This window comes from Ambystoma mexicanum, chromosome 10, assembly GCF_040938575.1.
Source record: "Ambystoma mexicanum isolate Mex_15411 chromosome 10, UKY_AmexF1_1, whole genome shotgun sequence".
In the NCBI taxonomy this organism is placed as follows: Eukaryota; Metazoa; Chordata; class Amphibia; order Caudata; family Ambystomatidae; genus Ambystoma; species Ambystoma mexicanum.
Genome location: NC_090932.1, coordinates 932,695,178 through 932,712,140, shown reverse-complemented (window position 1 = coordinate 932,712,140; position 16,963 = coordinate 932,695,178).

Here is a 16,963-nt window from a genome sequence, read left to right as displayed (position 1 = left end):
CAGCATCTTGGTCTGATGTATCAACCCCCGAGCTACTAGGATGCTCTGGGGGTGCTGTCGCTCGAACACTATCAGATGTAGTATTGTCGAACCTCTCCTTAATGGGGCCAGCAAATCTTTTGGCAAATGTATATATGCGCACTTGCTCATAGTCCATTCTATCTCTTCTGAATTTCAACTGTTTTCTTAGCCTTATTTCTCCTTCAAACATTTCCAGAGTTTCCACAAGTCTAGAAATGCGTTTCTTGCACTCATCTCCATCTTCAGAGTTAAACAGCTGTTCTTCCATGTCTTCTATATCCTTGATGAGTTTGTCTCTGTGTAATTTGGCATATTTAATAAGGCTTCCAATCATTCTAAAAGAGCAAGTGTTGGTACGATTGGTCCATTCTTTTATGAGTTTTGGATCCATATCTTCAAAGGTAGGGATAGTTTGTTTGTTTGTTTGTTTGTTTATTTTATTTATATACCGCGCCTGACCCAGAGGTATCTGGATGCTTTTCATACTTTTCGGGTTACATATACATATTTACATTACATGTACAGGGCATACAGATGAAGCAGAATGTCTAGTACATACATCGTTGTAAGGGAGACAAAGGCAAAATACAGACAGAGGATAATGGGCTAAAGACAGTCATGTCGGGTAAGTAATACAATAGGTTAGGGGGTCAAGTAGGGTCTATGTGGCAGTAAGTAGGTGCTGGGCTGCAGTAAGCTAGTTTTTGCTGAGTACCCAAGAGATAACACATCTCCTGAAATTGTCAAATACTTGTATGGACCTGTTGTCAGAAGGGAGGCAGTTCCAGAGTTGGGAGGCTAGTACAGGAAAGCTAGAGCCACCAGATATTTTTATGTTGTACCTTGGGACCCTCAGACAAGAAGTGTCAGTGGATCTGGTAATACGTGTGGAGGATCTCCTAGAGAATGTTTCAGCGAGATAGGGGGAGGCTGTGTGGTTCAGAACTTTGAAGGTGAGACATAATGTTTTGAGTTCGATCTTTTTGTTTATAGAGAGCCATTTGTGTTGTTTCCTTGTTGCTGAGATATGTTCATTTCTGAGTATGTTTAAGGCAGTTCTGAGAGCATTGTTCTGGAGAGTCTGAAGTTTGTTTATTATTGTTTTGTTGGCACCCAAGTAGAGCGATTACAATAGTCCAGCTTGGAGCCTATGAGAGCTATGGCTAGTGTGAGGCAACTTTCTGTGGATAGCAAGGGTCTGCAGGCTCTTATCAGTTTGCCTGTATATGCTGTGGCTGAGGCGATTGCATTTACTTGTTTGCTGAGGTTGGATGTGGCATCAAAATAAAAGTCAAGTGTTTTTACTGCTTTGGCAATAGTAATGTTGTTGCCATCTATGTTGAATGTGTTATAATTGGGACTTAATTTGTTTAGATTGGCTGTGGAACCTACAAGTAATATTTCCATTTTATCATCATTTAGGCATAGGCCATGGGTGGCCATCCATGCCTGAATGATGGTGTTGATTTCGTTCATACGACGTACATCTGTGTAATAGATGCCTGTGAGGGGTAGGAGTATCTGGGTGTCATCTGCATAGTTAGTGTAGGTGACACCCAGACGAACCAGTACATCGAATAGAGGATTTGTAAAAATATTATACAAAGTAGGCAAGACGCAGGAGCCTTGTGGCACACCGCAGGTGATGGATATGGGGTTAGCTGCTGTGGTAGGCGAGAAGACGCGCATAGTCCTATTGTTAAGGAACATCAATCCAAGTGATGGCTGACTTGGAGAAATGGGCAGCTGTTGCCAAGTGGTTGCATAGTATTTTGTGATCTACCAGGTCAAACGCTGCTGACAAGTCTCGAAGGAGCAGGATGGTAAGCTTGCCTTTGTCCTTAAGATCGTCAATTTTACTTTTTAAATCAACAAGGGCAGTTTCTGTCCCATGTTGTTGTCTGAAGCCAGATTACCGGGTTCCCAGGAGTTTGTTGACCTCGAGGTAGTCCTGGATTTGCAGATATGCAACCCTGTCCAGAATCTTTAACAGAAATGGGACCGTGGTGATTGGTCTGTAGTTCGTGGGAATGGATGGGTCTAAGCTTTGTTTTTTGAGGTGGAAGTACCCAGGATTCCTTCAGGTTGCTAGGTACTACGCCACTGGAGAATGATGAGTTGATACGTTAAGTGATAAATGGGGCCAGGTCTGCAAGGTTTATTTCTAATTGGTCCGTTATGTTCGAAGGGTTATGTTCAATTGCAGTCCCTCGTCAGCACATAATGCGACGGAATGTTGTATGAAATATATCTTCATTTACGGAAGAGTGTCACATGAGTGGCTGGGCCTGACAGGCGTTCACCATGATTATAGACACATAGTGGGAGCATTAAATACCAGTGTACAATTTCGTAATTGTTGTCACCTCTGTCTGATATAAATGTCAGCACAGAGGCAGCTAGCCCGGCAGGGGTGAGTGCAAAAATGAGAGCAAAAACAGACTAGCAACAGCTCAACCAACAATAAAGTAACCAGTGTCATCTAAATTGAAATGTCGATGCAAGACTAGATAGTGGAATACAATGTGATCACTGTTCATAAATTCAAGTCCTCAAATGGGGTTAGATGGCAATCATAGAATATCTACACTATTATCTCGAAAGTGTGCATGAGTTGCAGTCTATTACTAAAATCCAATTCAGATTAAAAAATACTACTGTCCAGATTCCACTCACCCTTCGTGGTACAAATAAAAAAAATGTCAAAATCTGCTCTCTGTTTGCTCTCATGTTTGCACTGGTTCAATGTTCTTCCATTGCCAGTAATTACAACGCCTCACTTTTAAACGTGCACAGAATAACGAAAATGTACATTGTTTTTTTATTGTTTTTTTGGGGGTGGGGATTCTTCCCAAACCCACCTCTCCCACCAATTTCTACCTATTCCCTACCCCCCCAACACCTTATCTGTCCTTTCCCACCCCCCTAAAAATGTAGTTTAACATTTACCTTGTTCTGTGCACATTTAAAAGCCAGGCATTGTAATTACTGTCGATGAATTGACGTTGCACTGTTTGCACTGACCCATGCTGGGCTAGCCACCTCTGTGCAGAAGATGTTTTCATGGAGATGCCATTATGCCAGGCTTATGAGAACAGATGATTCTCGAATATGACCTTTACTACTCTCCTAAATGGATGAGCTGTCACGACCCCCATCCAGAAGACCCCCTGGCAAGCCCATGGGCCAGGAAGGGTCTCCACTAAAACCAGGCATCCTTGGCCTAGGCCTTCTTGGGGCCAATCCTGGCGCCTTTGGCGCCAGCCTCATACTTGATAAAGGACTTGTATTGGGAACTACTTTATTTCAGTGTCAATTAACATGGAGGCATCCACATAGCTTGGCTCCTTGGAGCCAAGCTATGCGGTATAGTATCTTTGGGTGTGGTACCATAGGAACTATTTTACCCGGACTACTTTCTTGAACCTATTTAAACCACACCCGACTGGGATAACACGCTTCGCGTTACTTTGCAATTCTGCAACGTGACGCTCACCGTGTTCAGCTGCACCCACGAACCTCGGAAGAACAGCATCTGTTAAGGAGAAAAAGGACATTGTTAGCAGCAGCAGCTTACCTGTAATTTCATCGTTAGCTGTCCACGGCTTTTGAGATCAGCATCCTGGAACCAGCTCTCCTCCCGAACTGACGGATATGTAAAAAAGGAAGAAACAAGGCATTAGACATTTTTACAATTTAATCAACGGTGCCGTAAAGCTTACCTCGCAAGCCGCTCCTCGACCAGCATCGCCTCAGGAATTCCATGCACCGGGTGAGCACTGCGAGCTGTGGGTAGGCAAGACAACAGGTTAGCAAGAGGCAAGGCATCATAGCGCTAGCTTAGCGCCTACTCACCGCATCAAGGCGCTCTAAAAACGCCATTACTTACCGGCGAGACCCAATTCAGCCTATGCCACATATTGGACTTCCGTGCACCTAAGGAAGAGAAAAGACATTAGTTAAACCCAAAAGGCATGCAAAGACAATAATATAGCACAGCAATAAGACCTACCTGAAAGACTCAAAGCGGGCCGGCATCAGTGAAGTAACTCGATCGCAAACGCCCACCAAGCACAACGCGCCCCTGCAAAAAAAAGCAGGACGGAGAACACACCTGCATTAAAAACAAGGTGAGCAGAAATCCAGTGAGGCTCCAGGTATACGGGTGGTGGGGGACTGTTTACCCTAGTTGCCGAGTCTTGAACATTGCCCACCTGTATTCCAGGCAGAACCCTCCCACTGGTCACACCTGGGAAGCGCAGAGAAGGATACCTGAGTCCCAACTGCTGGGTGGCGTCCCCGTGGAACCAGGTGAGCGTAACATGAACACTGTGTAATAAGAAGCCCAAACCAGGAATCACAATGCCATTAGCAGGAGAGAGACAAACCGAATGGCTGACTGGAAGCAGGATTAGACACCTTGGTCTCACCTCAAGACTTTGAAGAGGACCAGCATCAAAAAGTGTTTTATGAAATTACACATAGAGAGCTTCCAGGAAGGAAGGAGGTAAACAACAAAGTCCTATGTTCATTGGAGGGCCCAAAGAAGGTAAGCAGTGGCAGTGCCAACTTAAGGGATTTGGGCCCAGAGCTTGGGGCCCCATCCAAAACAAAAGAAATGAAAGGGTCCAAGAATCTATGAACAGGCCTGGTCATCGAAATCCTAATCACTAGCTTCACATAGCTGGTCAGAAAGCACAGCGAGTAGAGCGCTCGCTTTGCAATCCGTGCAGAGACTGCCAACACAGGTTCAAATCCCGGAAGTACCAAACTCAGCCTTTCTTACTTCCGAGGTTGATAAATGAGCACCAACCACTGTGGGTAATAAGCAGCGCTCAGATACCTGAGGATTTGTAGAGCTATATAAAGGCAGGTCAATTTTGGCTCTAGGAATGGAACCTGCCTGTGCTGAGCTCCATTTGTATTGTGATTAGGAGTATCACAAGATCACAGGAGCGGTTTTTGGGGTTTAGCCTGGAACCCAGTTTGGCAAGTAGGAAAAAAGTATTTTTACTCCTGGTTATCGTGCTAGAGTTTTCTGAAATAATTGCTTATAACACTTTTGTTGATACGAAGCAATTCGTTTTTTATTAGTTCTGTGTTGAGCGTCCTTGTACGGCTCCACAGAACCAAGGGCCCAACAGGAGCCAAGACTGACCCAAGGACAGCCTTCAATTTATACCAGGAACCCAATGAGGGCATACAGCAGTTCACACATGCCTTGAGAAAGACCCCCCAGGTCGAAACACGTGTCGGCTGACCGAACTTGCACACCAAGTCCTAACAGTGTTTCTAAAAACACTCACAATAATTTTTCAAAAAAAACACTATTATTATTATTACTAATGTATGCACCCCAGGAAGCAATTTAAATAAGTGTGGGTATTTCTATTTATTTGTATTTGAACTTGAGTTTATATAGTACAACCTACCTAGGAGGTGCAATGAAAGTAACTTGAGGTCAGCAGGGGTCAGTGGAAGGGGAGATTACCGGTCACAGTAACATGGATAGCCCATACTACAGGGATGATATATGCCTAGGACTATTATATTATTTGTTTATTTACAGGAAGGAAAAATGCTCTTTTGAACTCAAAGGAACGCACAATAGATAAGAAATTAGATGTGAGCAGAGTGCTTCTAATAATGGGGTGCGTTCGAATGACATTCTGGCCAGGTTGTGGAGGGGAGTAAATTGAACAGTCACCCAAACAATACATTGGTGGACTTACATAGATTAAAGAAATTCAACATTAGACATTTTTAAGTGCAGGTAGGCGGTAGGGCCAACTGTGTTAGGGATGTGACTATGATGGTTGAAGTGGAGGCAGAGAAAGTGAGGAAGAGAGGCAGGTCAGAGGCAAGAGAAAAATATTAGCAAAAAAAGGAAATTGAGAGGCAGGTTAAGAGGGGAACTTGGGTGGGAGGAGGTGGGATTTTAGTTTGATTATGAACAAATCAGTGTAGACTGTTTCTCAGATGTCCGGGGGAGAGAATTCCATGCAGTGGAGCAAGAAGAGAGAAGAGCGGACGACAGATGAAGGAAAGGGAGGGCAGGGTGCCCCAAGGGTAGTCGAGGCGGCAGAGCAGAGATCACGAGAAGGCTTGTAGAGTTGGATAGAGGAGGATAGATACAGTGGTGCTTTACCATGGATAGATTTATGAACCAGGAGAAGAAATGTGGAGAAAAAATATAAATCTGGCCCTGTTTGCATTGTCAGTGATCCTGGTTATGGTATCAGCATTGAGTAGACTGCTGGTCGCCTGCCGGTTCCCTTTATCGCACAAGGAATCCATCTCCTTCCAACTCATCTACAAACCATCTCACAGAAGTGGCTCTTTCATTGCAGACATCTCCAATTTACTCTACTCTTCCAAATTAGCACATTATAGTAATATCTTTCTTGATGATTTTAATGTACTGAGTCAAATGCTGACAACCACCCACAATCAAAGCACGCTTATCACGCTGACTGCTTCCATGGACCTTAAGCAAATTGTGCTCTCCCCACACACAACAAAGGTAACACCGCAGACTCACGGGTCGATTCATGGAATTAATGTGCGCTGAAAATTCCCGCGCAGAGGTGCCAAAACGTGCGAATCGCGGGAAAAGTGCAAAAATCGCAGTGCAACTGCGAAAATCGCAGGGAAACCAGCGCACATCGATTCATGGAAGTCCATGCGCGAGAAAAACATTGGATGTGCGCTGAAAAAGTGCGCAGCGCACGCCGGCGCACAGGTCATCCAACGGCGTTGCCAACGCCCACTGCGAAATCGCACATAGCGCGGCGCACATCAAAAAAGTAGGCGGAACACGGGGCATAACACTCGGAATGGGGAACAACGCGTGAAAATATGGGCGTCACGGGGGAAGTACAGGAGGCAAGTGCGCGGAACGCCCACATGCTCACCTACAACCCGTATTCATGGAATCAAATAGCGCAAACCAGCGCACGGTCAAAGACGCGCACAGGGCCAAACAAGTACGCCACAAGAAAGCAGGAGCTAGCGTCCCTGCGCCTGAAATAAATGTGCAGCAAAATGTGCGCTAACAAAAAGCACCCATACACAGCCATGATGAATGGTCCATACAGTGGCCCTCTAGGACAAATGAGGTGCAAAGGGGTACCGACAAACACGGACACCCGCAGTGTGAAAATTAGCGTGTGCGTGTATTACGGGGTTCGCGGGAAGTTCCACATGCGATTGGCCTGGACACGTGTATTCCGGGGTGCGCGGGAAGTTTCACACATGAATTTGCAGGGTACGTGTATTACGGGGTTCGCGGGAAGTTCCACACGCGATTGCCCTGGGTCTGTGTATTTCGGGGTGCGTGGGAAGTTTCACACGCGAATTAGCAGGGTACGTGTATTTCGGTGTGCGCGTGAAGTTCCACACGCAATTTCAGCAGGGTACGTGTACTCCGGGTGCGCGGCAAATTCCACACGCGAATCCAGCAGCCTACGTGTATTTCTGGGGTGCCTTGGAGTCCCACACGTGAATTGGCCGTGTGGGTCCTCCCAGCTGTTCCCTCTACACACTCCACGGCCCCTGCAGGCGGCCCACACCACAGGGGACTACCCTGCACCCCTGCACATGTCCCACAGGCAGCCCATCCACCATGGCCATGCCCCCCAGCCAACCCACATGTCACCTTGCACTACTGCCCACCAACGCATGTCTCCCAGCACCCCCACCCCCCAGCATCCAGGGGCACCCTCCACTAGGCCCCCACTCATGTCTCCCAGCACCCCCACACCCCCTGCATCCAGGGGCACCCTCCACCAGGCCCCCACTCATGTCTCCCAGCACCCCCACCCCCCACCAGTCAGGGGCACCCTCCACCAGCCCCCCACTCATGTCTCCCTGCACCCCCACCCCCCTGCATCCAGGGGCACCCTCCACCAGGCCCCCACTCATGTCTCCCAGCACCCACACCCCCCCAGCACTGTGGGGCACCCTCCACCAGGCCCCAACTCATGTCTCCCTGCACCACCATGCCCCTGCATCCAGGGGCACCCTCTACCAGGCCCCCACTCATCTCCCCCTGCACCCCCACCCCCCTGCATCCAGGGGCACCCTACACCAGGCCCCCACTCATCTCCCCCTGCACCCCCACCCCCAGCACTGTGGGGCACCCTCCACCAGGCCCCCACTCATGTCTCCCTGCACCCCCACCCCCTTGCATCCAGGGGCACCCTCCACCAGGCCCCCACTCGTGTCTCCCAGCACCCCCACCCCCCAGCACTGTGGGGCACCCTCCACCAGGCCCCCACTCATGTCTCCCTGCACCCCCACTCCCTTGCATCCAGGGGCACCCTCCACCAGGCCCCCACTCATGTCTCCCAGCACCCCCACCCCCCTGCATCCAGGGGCACCCTCCACCAGGCCCCCACTTATCTCCCCCTGCACCCCCACCCCCCCAGCACTGTGGGGCACCCTCCACCAGGCCCCCACTCATGTCTCCCAGCACCCCCACCCCCCTGCATCCAGGGGCACCCTCCACCAGGCCCCCACTCATGTCTCCCAGCACCCCCACCCCCCACAAGTCAGGGGCACCCTCCACCAGGCCCCCACTCATGTCTCCCAGCACCCCCAACCCCCTACATCCAGGGGCACCCTCCACCAGACCCCCACTCATGTCCCCCTGCACCCCCACCCCCCAGCACTGTGGGGCACCCTCCACCAGGCCCCCACTCATCTCTCTCTGCAGCCCAACCCCCCTGCATCCAGGGGCACCCTCCACCAGGCCCCCACTCATGTCTCCCAGCACACCCACCCCCCACCAGTCAGGGGTACCCTCCACCAGGCCCCCACTCATGTCTCCCTGCACCCCCACCCCCCTGAATCCAGGGGCACCCTCCACCAGGCCCCCACTCATGTCTCCCAGCACCCCCACCCCCCTGCATCCAGGGGCAGCCTCCACCAGGCCCCCACTCATGTCTCCCTGCACCCCCAGCCCCCTGCATCCAGGGGCACCCTCCACCAGGCCCCTACTCATGTCCACCAGCACCCCCACCCCCCACCAGTCATGGGCACCCTCCACCAGGCCCCCACTCATGTCTCCCAGCAATCCCACCCCCCTGCATCCAGGGGCACCCTCCACCAGGCCCCCACTCATGTCCCGCTGCACCCCCACCACCCAGCAGTGCAGGGCACCCTCCACCAGGCCCCCGCTCATCTCCCCCTGCACCCCCACCCCCAGCACTGTGGGGCACCTGCCAGCAGGCCCCCACTCATGTCCAACTCATGTCTCCCTGCACCCCCACCCCCCTGCATCCAGGGGCACCCTCCACCAGGCCCCCACTCATGTCTCCCTGCACCCCATACCCCCTGCATCCAGGGGCAACCTCCACCAGGCCCCCACTCATGTCTCCCAGCACCCCCACCCCCCACCAGTCAGGGGCACCCTCCACCAGGCCCCCACTCATGTCTCCCAGCACCCCACCCCCCTGCATCCAGGGGCACCCTCCACCAGGCCCCCACTCATGTCTCCCAGCACCCCCAACCCCCACCAGTCAGGGGCACTCTCCACCAGGCCCCCACTCATGTCCCCCTGCACACCCACCCCCCACCAGTCAGGGGCACCCTCCACCAGGCCCCCACTCATGTCTCCCTGCACCCCCACCCCCCACCAGTCAGGGGCATCCTCCACCAGGCCCCCACTCATGTCCAACTCATGTCTCCTAGCACCCCCACCCCCCAGCACTGTGGGGCACCCTCCACCAGGCCCCCACGCATGTCTCCCTGCACCCCCACCCCCCTGCATCCAGGGGCACCCTCCACCAGGCCCCCACTCATGTCTCCCAGCACCCCCACCCCCCACCAGTCAGGGGCACCCTCCACCAGGCCCCCACTCATGTCTCCCAGCACCCCCCCTGCATCCAGGGGCACCCTCCACCAGGCCCCCACTCATGTCCAACTCATGTCTCCCAGCACCCCCAACCCCCACCAGTCAGGGGCACCCTCCACCAGGCCCCCACTCATTTCCAACTCATGTCTCCCAGCACCCCCACCCCCCGGCACTGTGGGGCACCCTCCACCAGGCCCCCACTCCTTCCTACCAGGCAGTGCGAATCGCCTGTGTACGTGTATATCAGGGTTGTGCATGTAGTCTGACATGCAATATCAGCAGGGTACGCGCATTACGGGCTTCGCGGGAAGTTCCACACGCGATTTCAGCAGGGTACGTGTATTTTGGGGTGCGCGAAAAGTTTCACACGCAAATTTGCAGGATACGTGTATTTGGGTGTGTGCGCGTGAAGTTACACACGCGACTGTGCCTGTGAGAGTGGGGTATGTGTATTCCAGGAGTGGGCGGGATTATTTACTTGCGACTGGGCCTGGGAGAGCGTGTTACGTGTATTCCTGGGGTGGGTGTGAAGATTTACACGCTCGCCTACAACACGCCAAAAAATAAAAGGACCAATCCTGAAACACGTACGCCAGCATGAAGCAGGCGCACGTCCCGTGCAGCATAAAAGAGTGCGCAAACAACAAACAAGCTCAGACGCCAGGATGAATATACCGTTCCTAGCAGCAGTGGCCGTGGGATACCGCAGGAGGAGGAGAAGGATAGTCAGGGCCAGAATCTTCACACCCAGAACCAGCCTATTTGGTATGCCAGATGACCAGGTGTATGGGAGGTACAGGTTTCCACCACACATAATACTCGACCTGGTCAGTGAGTGGGAGGATGACCTCACATCACCCACCCTGTGCTCCCAAGCACTCAGCCCCCTGGAGAAGGTCCTCAATGTACTGCACTTCTTGGCTACCGGATCATTTCACCGGACAAGTGCCATAGTGGGGGGGGTGTCACAGGCCACGCAGTCACGGTGCCTACACCAGGTGTTGGCCATCATCACTGCACGCCCATCAGTATGCAGGCACATATACCTGCCCAGAACACCTGCAGAAAGGCAGGCTGTCAGCCAGGATTTCTACAAGGTGGCACAATTCCCCAAAGTGCTTGGTGCCATTGATTGCACCTGTGTGGCTCTACATCCCCCCAGGGCATCTGAGCACATCTATAGAAACCGCAAGCACTGGAATTCCATCAACGTCCAGGTAGTATGTGATGCCATGGGAATCATCACCTCAGTATATGCCAACTATCCAGGGTCCACCCACGACAGCTTCATTTACAGGATGTCAACCCTAAACCGGGACATGGAAGCTGGGCGGCATGGCGATGCATGGCTGCTTGGTGAGTAGAAATGCCACAGCACACGCATGCATGACAGATACATAGTAATGCCAATACCCCACTAATGATCCCCATCACCACCTCCCCAGGGGACAGTGCCTACCCTCTGAGCACACACATGATGACGCCAATTCGGAACCCCATCACCCCTCCCGAGGTAAGATACAACACAGCCCATATAGCAACACGGGGCATAGTGGAGCGCACATTCGGAGTGCTCAAGTCACGCTTTCGCTCCCTTGACCGTTCTGGCGGGCAGCTGTTATACGCTCCCCCACATCCCCAACCACATGCACGCCCGCTGCGCATGGGAGGGGAAAGGGCACGGGATGAGGCAGCCCGTACGCAGCTGGTGGCTAATTACTTCACATAGAAAGCACACCCCTGTGGAGTGCACACAGCCCTGGCACATACCATCTGACTATCAATGATGACTCAATCTGACAATTATGATGAACAAAGGGACAGTCAACTGTCAGAACCATAGCAGCCTGAGATTGTTCATCTGGAAGTGTCACAATGTGTGCATCCCTACCTACACAAACACCACCAATGCAGTGTCATCAAAAAACACACTTCCATGCAGCAAAAATGAATACCCACTTGCAAAATACAACATGAGAACAGTGCCATTTCACCCAACCCCTCCCTGGCACGGCCACACAACACACCATGGCATGTCATGCAATGTGAGAGCAAACAAATGAATCCCCACAACATGCCCCAAGTGTCACCAACTACAGTGTCCCTAATAGAACCTGGCCACACATGAAATGCTGACAGTAATGCAGGACCAACAACACACATTACCAAATACTTACCAAGAATACCACCACCTACACAACCTCCAACCTACCATAAACATGACAGTACAGACTTAAAAAATCGGTAGCCTCACTACCTGATAATGCCAGCACTTCGAGCACTTCCAAGTATACAGTGTTAGCGCCACGCAAGAGTGTAGGTGCACTGCTTACAACATGGACTCCAGTCCCAAAGTAGACCGCCTTGTGAAGACATGAGAAATGGACCTGCAAATTAGGAGGATGAAATGGATGCAGAGGCACATATCAATACACCATGCAGTGTACAATACAACAACAATATGCACTAGGAATGTATACACAGTATTGACTACAGACTGCCCACACATCAAATGGGAGTCCAACGTCACCGTGTACGTCAATGTCACTTGGGCACACCCTTTGCAAGCCCATGGAAACGGGAAGCAGGAGGGTTGTGTGTCACACAAACCCAAGCATCTGACCCAAATTCAGGACAAGCCTGCATGTGCCCAGCCACAATACAGCGTATGACAACGGAAGCCACAAAAGGCAACACACTGTCCAAAAAATCCAAATTAAAAATCAGAAAAAAATAAAATAATCAAAAATGGCCATTAATGGGCCCGGGGGGGGGGGCACCCAGGAGATCCGAGGACAGGGTGCACACCAAAACCCACCTGTGTGGATCTTGCGAAAAAAAACACCTCCATGGGCTCATGGCCTGCACGGCTACCCTATTGTGAGAGATTCGCTGCTGTCGCTCTCCTCACCCTCTGCAGCTGCATCAGGAGGTGGTGGCACTATGGGAGGCAGCCCACGCAAAGCCCTAGTCTGGTCCTCCATGGCAGCAAGCATGCAGGTGTGGAATGTCTGGTTCTGGAGGATAATTGTGCGGAGGTCCCCATGCAACAACTCACGGGATGCCTGGACCTCCTCCCTAGTTGCCTGCATCTCAGCTGAGAGCGTACGTGTGAGCCACTCCAGCTGCTGTTCTGTCCTCGTGTTAGCTGAAGCCTCAAGCTCAACCAGAGTTGCCCTGAGCTGACGGAGTTCCACCCTCAGGGCTTCCCTGTGGCCCTGGGACTCAATGGAAATGGCTTCCCGCAGAGTCTCCAGTGCCGCCCGCCTGTCCCTGTTGGACACCAACATGTCCTCCCTGTGTGACTGGCTAATGGAGTCTGTTGCCTGCTGTAGTTGTTCAATTAGCCTTTCTTGGGGGACAATGGAAGTGGCCACCCTATCCATGGCCTGAGCCATCATCTCAGTTGATGCTGCCTGTTGGTTTGCCATACCGTATATGGATTGCTCCCATGCGGTATTGCCTGGTGGCGTACGGCCACCGCGTCGGAGGGCACCACACCTGTCTGGGGCAAGGCGAACTGCGCCTTGCTGTGCCGGCACTGCCTTAGGCTGGAGGACTGCATTTCCCCTCTGATCTGCTGGCCCAGGAACATGATCAGATGTAGCAGCTTGTGACCCTGCATCCGTAACCACCAAAGGCTGACCTACCAACACTGACATCCCCATTGAGGGTTCGACCCCTGGTGCAGGTGAGTTGGACAGTACAGAATCCCTCCCAGAGACACTTACCTGCGACGGCACATAGGCCTCATCATCCGAATAGACACCTGAATAGAGCTCGGGGGAGGTGCACCCAGAGACACCCTTGAGATGACAGCCTGCAGCAAGTTTGGGTTCTCATCCACCACCACACCACGTCCCTCACTTGTGCCCGGTCGGGCCTGAGACCACTCCTGGGTCTGCACCATCTCCACAACCCCAGCAGTATCAAGTGCGTCATCCACTGCAAAGACAGGAAAGAAAAGAAATGGGAACAGGCATTAGCAACATGGAACACAATTAGGGCTGAGAAGCAACAGAAACAGTACTTAATTGACACATGTCCCACATGACTATAACCCTCCCATGCATGCACTATCACTGCGTGTGAAGGGCAGGCAAATGGCACACATTGATGACACCAAGATGGAAGACCAACAAATTTGCTGCATGCTGCCTAGCCGTGCCATCACACATTGGCCTGTGATTGGCATGTCCATTACACATACATGACACATGCCATCACACAGATGGCATGTACCCTAGCCATGTCACACATGTGACAATAGGACTGAGACATGCCTAGTGAAAGTGGTGGAATGCAGACAATCAGCCTGAATGAACACAGAATAACATGCAACTATGTTGTGGCAAGATGACAATTCAAGGGCAACTGGCGTGAGGTTGGGCTGAATGTCTACTGTTGCCAGAAGGGATACTGCAACACCCAAATCCTGGTGCGCAGAATGTTTTGGATGAAGCACATGGGTGACCCAAACCACTCAGGCACACACCCCCTCACCTGGCACTCAATCAGAAGCACTCACACACACGCCATGCACATGGATGACACACACATGCATGTGCACTCACCGGACAATGCCTCGTAATATGGCAGGTCTCCCATGCGTTGGATCTGTTACTCCGTGACGTAGGTCCCAGCAACATGCTCATGTGGATTGAGTTCTATGTCCTCTGCCAGAGACCCATCTCCAGTCACTAGAGTTGCGGCGTGACTTGAGGCCAGCTTTTTCTTTGCCCTGCGCTTAAGGTCATTCCAGCGCTTGTAGCAATCATTAGCTGTGCGCCTCACGAATCCAAGGGCACTTATGAGTTCCGCAATGGTCTGCCAGTGTGCCTGACGTTGTGCAGGTGTGGTCTTGCATCCTGCAGTAATCACCATTTCGGTGTCATGTGCGGACACATACTCCACAAGTGCATCAAGTTCGACCCGATTGAAGCAGGGCTTCCTTGGTTGGCCGGACTGTGTAGCCATGTCTGGGGCATCAGCCTGTACTGGACGAGCACTCTTCCTCTTCCGCTTGGAAGGTGGTGGTGGTACTGAGAGTCCTACGCCGCTCTGGACACTAGGTGGCAGGAGCCCCGGTGGACTGTAAACTAGGAGTGTGGGAATGAACACTCACCATGGGAGTTGGTGCAGGCATTAGCTGAAGTGTGATGTGGTCAGGGGTAACGTCAGCAGGATGGACTCGGACCGACACTGTCCTGGCTGGGACACTCAGAGGTGGGGTGGATGGAGCCGCAGTTGCCCTTGCAGCCTCCCCACCCTGCCTACTCGGGGCAGCAGATGACATAGCTGCCCCTGATCCACATGGGCTGGTGACACCAACGTGCACCGCCACACGTGGCCTAGACCTGCTGACCTGGAAGTCAGCCATGGAGTCATCCAGTGCCAGGTCTGGTGCCACAATGGGCTGGTCCAACAAGGGCTGAGCAGGGATGGTGTCGGCCACGTTACCCTCAACCAGGGGGGGGCATGGGTGTCCCTGACTGGTCACCCACACATGGGGGGCTATGGGCACCCTGCAAGTCCTGGCAGCGTCCCCTACCGAATCCACCAAGGCCACCTCTTGTGGTTTGCCCACCTTTGCCACCCTTACCGCGTGCTCGCCTCCCATTCGTACCCTAGTGCTCTAGCAAGGCTGTATGTGACCCCTGGGGGAAGATGACAGGTCACGCAACACACAGGCACCCCGAAAAAGGGAGATAATGTGCACGCAACCCCTGCTAGACCACGTGCGTGGAAAAATTAACCTGCACTACGCTGTGGCACCCAGAAACACAAAAATGAATGTATGCGTGTCACACGCAGTCTAGACTGACCTCTGAAGGGGTAGGCAACACACGGGGCAAGCACAGATGTCAAATACGTGCGCAACTCACCATCTGCCAGGAAAAATCGCATGTAAAATACGCGCGTGTGCGCGTTGGCAACACCCCCGCCAAAAGAAGAATTGTACGCTGTCTGAGGAGACAGGACAACAGGAGAAGTGAACGCTGTTTGAGGAAACAGGCCCAGGAAAAAGACAAGAAGAGAAAAAGCTGTCAGAGGTAACAGGGAGTACGAACTTGGAACGCCGTGAAGTAAATCGCGTGTGAACCGACAAGAAGTACAGATTTCACCCACTCGCTCTCCACGAAAAGCACGTACAAGGAAATTGCGTTCTACACGTACCTTTTAAACATGCCCACACGTCCAGCGTCACTTCCGCGTGTTCGCGCTAAGGCCCCATCCTCCAATTACACGCGCTGACACTCTGACGTGCAGTCATTGGACGTGTAACATGCACATGAGTACAGGGAAACGCCTGCGCACGCACGTCACAGACGCGCATACGCACTGTTGGCCTTTGGGCCAATGAATTCGCGTACGTGTGCTGACGCGCTTACGCGCTAAGGCCCTTTCCTCGAATTACACGCAGACGTGCTGGATTTTCACATGCAAAATCACTCCGTATCAAGCTGGCCATGCGTAAGCACACGGAAGACCACGCTCCTGCCCAGAAGGCCGAATTACTGCCCCCCAGAGCTCCGAGCACGCTCCCACCTGCCATCTGCTGCTGCCTGATTGCCTGCTGCCCACGTGCCCTGCCATTTGCTGCCTGCACATCAGCCAGGGGTGCTGTTGCTGTGACCACCCCTGCTGGAACCGAAGACTCCCGACTGGGATTCCATCACTCCACAGCCCAGCCCTAGGACCCAGTTGCCCACCCAATCCTGCCTCTGGGGTTGTCATGTTGGGCACTGCAACATCTGGCACCACTGACAACCCCCGGCCAGAGAGGCAGAGGGGCACCAGCTTCACTGCCACCGAAGTTGGTGTCCTGGTGGAGCAAGTCCTGGGGCAGTATGATGCCCTCTTTGGAAGTTCCCATGCCGACAAGGAAGGACGGACTGGAATCTGGACAGACATCGTGTCTGCCCTCAATGCGGAGGGGGTGGCAGTCTGCGACTTCCAACATGTCAAGAAGCGCTGGGAGGACTTCAGGTCCAGGACCCTCAACAAGGCCCGGCGCCTCTTGAAGGCAGCGGATGCTAAGGGCCGCCGGGGCCACTTGTCGGAAGATCAGTTGAGGGTCCTGGA